This window comes from Colobus angolensis, unplaced genomic scaffold (genome assembly GCF_000951035.1).
Source record: "Colobus angolensis palliatus isolate OR3802 unplaced genomic scaffold, Cang.pa_1.0 Scaffold66, whole genome shotgun sequence".
Classification (NCBI taxonomy): Eukaryota; Metazoa; Chordata; class Mammalia; order Primates; family Cercopithecidae; genus Colobus; species Colobus angolensis.
The window spans coordinates 106,533-110,254 of NW_012120265.1; the positions used below are offsets into that span (position 1 = coordinate 106,533).

Below are 3,722 nucleotides of genomic sequence, written 5' to 3' on the forward strand. Positions count from 1 at the left end.
CCCCCGCAGCCCGCGGTCTCCTCACGCCGCCTGCGTCCCCACTGGAGCTGCTGGAGGCCAAGCCAAAGCGCGGCCGTCGCTCCTGGCCCCGCAAACGCACCGCCACTCACACCTGCAGCTACGCGGGCTGCGGCAAGACCTACACCAAAAGTTCGCATCTGAAGGCGCATCTGCGCACGCACACAGGTGGGCGGCACGCACGGGCAGGCAGCGCCAGCTGGGGGACGCGCGAGGTGGGGTCTGATTCCCAGCGCGCGCCAGAAGATGAATTTAGGACCTCCCTTGGGGCGTGGCTCAGGGGGATCTGGCTGGGGGCGCACGCTTAGGACTCCCCGGGAGGCGTGGCTCGGGAGGTTGGTTGGGGGACACCCAGGAACCCTCACTAAGGAGGTGTGATCCGAGAGGCTGGGGTGGGGTCTCGCACGCTTAGGACAGAGGAGTCCTCAGGAGGTTGGGAAGGGCACTTGGAAAACCTCCTGGGGGCGTGGCTAGGGAGACAGTCTCAGAAAGTTGGGGAGGGGGAGCAGGCTTAGGAGCCTATGGGCGAGTGGCTCAGAATCCCCGGGGCTGAGGCTCGGGTCGTTGGGGAGTAGGTGCGCGTTTAGGAACCCCGGGGAGATGCTGCGTCTCCGGAAGTTGAGGAGGGGGCGCAGGCTTGGGACTCCTCTGGGGACAAGGCTCAAGACCTTGGGGAGGGAGTATGCGCTTGGGAAACCTTGAGAGATTCCGTGTCTTAAAATGCTGGAGAGAGGGTGCATGCTTAGGACCCGTGGGGGGGGGTGGGCGTGTCTCGCAACAGTGGGGAGTGGACCGTGCGCTCCTCCGACCCCCTGGGGGTGAAGATCCGGATTGCGGGGGGAGTTGGGGATGTAGGACAAGGATCCCTCGGGGCGCAACACTTCAGCAGGGAGCGCGTCAAGGGCCTGGCTAGGGATAGGTTGCGCTCGCCGGGGTAGCGAGTGTCCATACGTGCCCTGTCCTGGGAGGGAAACTGAGGCTCACTCTCGCCCCCTCCCTGCAGGTGAGAAGCCCTACCACTGCAACTGGGACGGCTGCGGCTGGAAGTTTGCGCGCTCAGACGAGCTCACACGCCACTACCGCAAGCACACGGGCCACCGGCCTTTCCAGTGCCATCTGTGCGATCGTGCCTTCTCGCGCTCCGACCACCTGGCGTTGCACATGAAACGGCACATGTAGCCGGGACGCCCCTGCCCACCTGCGCGCGGCCGTGGCGGGTCCCACGCGCCGGGCGCGGCCCCCTCCCAAACTGTGACTGATATTTATTGGACCCAGAGAACCGGGCCGGGCACAGCGTGGCTACAGAGGGTCTCCCTCGATGATGACGACGACGACGCCACCGCCCCAGCCCCCATCTGTGACTGAAGGCCCGGTGGGAAAAGACCACGATCCTCCTTGACGAGTTTTGTTTTTCAAAATGGTGCAATAATTTAAGTGGCATCTTCTCTCCCACCGGGTCTACACTAGAGGATCGAGGCTTCTGATGCCTTGTGAGAAATAAGGGCCTTAATTTGTACTGTCTGCGGCATTTTTTATAATATTGTATATAGTGACTGTGACAAATATTGTATTACTGTACATAGAGAGACAGGTGGGCATTTTTGGGCTGCCTGGTTCGTTTTTATAAGATTTTGCTGGGTTTTTTTTTTTTAATTAAAAAGTTTTGCATCTTTTAAAAAAAACCACAGTACTGGTCTGGCTGCTTGGAACTGGGGCCTTGGGGCACTTGGGAGGAGGGGGGGAGCGGACAGTTTGATGGAGGGCAGCGCCACTAAAGCATCGTGTGCAGTGGGTCCTGCCTCTGGCCAGCACTGGGACTGCCAGCTGCTGCGCCGGCCTGCCAGGAACCTGTGGGTTTTTCTGTAAATTTAAACACTGCATTTTAGGACTGAGGGAGGGTTATTTTAAGGTTGTTCTTTGAGCCATAAATTGCCTCTTTGCCCCAAAGCTGGGAAAGTGCTGGTCCCACTGACGTGGCCTCCTCTAGGCTGAAGAAAAAAAAAAAAAAACTTAACGTCTTCCTGGAAGCTTCTGAGGTTTTAGCCAAATTTCTGGAGTGCCAGCTTTTTAAATTTTATTTATATTTTTAAAGGGGGTTAACATGCTAAGTTTCTGGCATGTTCTGCCCTTTACTCGTCTTGACATTAATGCAAGTCTTTTCTTAAGGGGTGAGTTCCTCATTCTGCTAGGGGAAAACAGTGAAACCTGCATTCGAGGGCCATGCATGAAGCTCTTTTCCAGATGAGGAAACAGAGGCCCAGAGAGGTAGCCGCAGGGTGGTGGAGTTGGGTTGTTAGCCTGCTCTTGTCTGCCTCCAAGGGCCCCTGAACCCTACTGGAAGGGAGTGGTGGCTTTCTACAATTGACCCAGCCGTGTGTGCACTGGAAGGCAAGGAGAGAAGCCTCCCCTGTAGGTCTCCTGGTGCAAAAAAAATTCACTGCCTCAAGGGTGGGAGGTGACCAGTCTGGAACCCACCTGGAGAGCAGAGGAGATCCCTAAATCCTACTATCCTGAATGTCTCATTCAGGCAAGGAGGTATCTCTGCCCCCAGATTTCCCCTGCCACCCCTCACCTTCCCCATTCTCGGGGGCCCCGGGTAACCATGACCACCAACCATTGCTCAAGTTTCCAGAAAGTGAAAAGAGCTCGTAAGCAGTGCCTGCTTTAAAACACTCTCACCCCGTTGCGACAGAGGCTGGGATCTCCTCCCTCCCTCCATCCTTCCTCCTCCCCAACTGGAAACAGCTGAGAGGTGTTTGGTAATCCACAAAAAGCAGAAACACGAGATGACAATCTGATTCATGTTTTGAGAGTAAATAGCCTGGCCTCACTTCCGCTGGTGATAAAGGGTGTGAGGGTTTTTAAGCCTCTTGTACCCTCTGTGTACAGCTTCTGCAAAGACCATTCCAAGACAGAATGTTGACCCCTCCACCTGGGAAGGTGATCTTCCTTTTTAAAAGCTGGCTTCTGCAGTGCAGGGGCAAAAGGAGGACTTGTGGGTGGTTTGAAACAATATTTTTTAAGGGTCTCCAGGTTTCCCTGTTCAGCTTAAACTTAGCGATCAAGCTCTTTTTCTTGCTTATTTGAAAATGTCTTCCAGGTTTCTCCTAGAAGCCTCTGAGTCCAGTGAAAGGCAAATCGTTAACGGGGCTGAAGCTGTTGAGTTTCTGTTTCTTGCATGTCTGTTCTGTTGGAGAACAGACAGAATAGAAAGTGGGATCGTTGCACACACAGTTGTACGTTTCAGTAAGAGACAGGCAGCGCTAGGTCATACTGACTAATCCAGAAATATCCCATCATCATTTTTTCTGCCCCTTTCTGACGCCCAAATGCCAGTTTCCATCAAATATCTTCTGGATCTGTGATGCTCAGTGGAGAGTGACCCAGTCTGGGGACATTTTTGGTTGTCAGCTCGGGGGTGCTGCTGATATCTGGTGGACAGAGGTGGGGGACAGCCCCCACTGCAGAGAATGGCCCAGCTCTAAATGTCAGCAGTGCTGAGGTTGAGACATCACCTCTGGTTCCTAAAAGATCATTGCTTTTATCAGCAAGAAGGTAACTCTGTGCCAGGAAGCAAGCTTTGGTGGCAAATGCCACCCAGAAAAACCTACAAAGAAAACCTCACCCTGAGGCCACCTTCACCTAGGATTCTACAACCCAATCCCAATGCAAGTTTTTCTTTCTTTCTTTCTTTCTTTTTTTTT

General features: G+C 54.2%; 1 long non-coding RNA gene across 1 annotated transcript; it reads left to right on the top strand.

Moving 5' to 3' along the window:
* Positions 1 to 2,045, top strand: LOC105500298. The gene is made up of 2 exons (XR_001000012.1): positions 1 to 186; positions 1,022 to 2,045. It is a non-coding gene; the product is annotated as an uncharacterized LOC105500298 (long non-coding RNA).
* Positions 2,046 to 3,722: the final 1,677 nt, after the last annotated feature.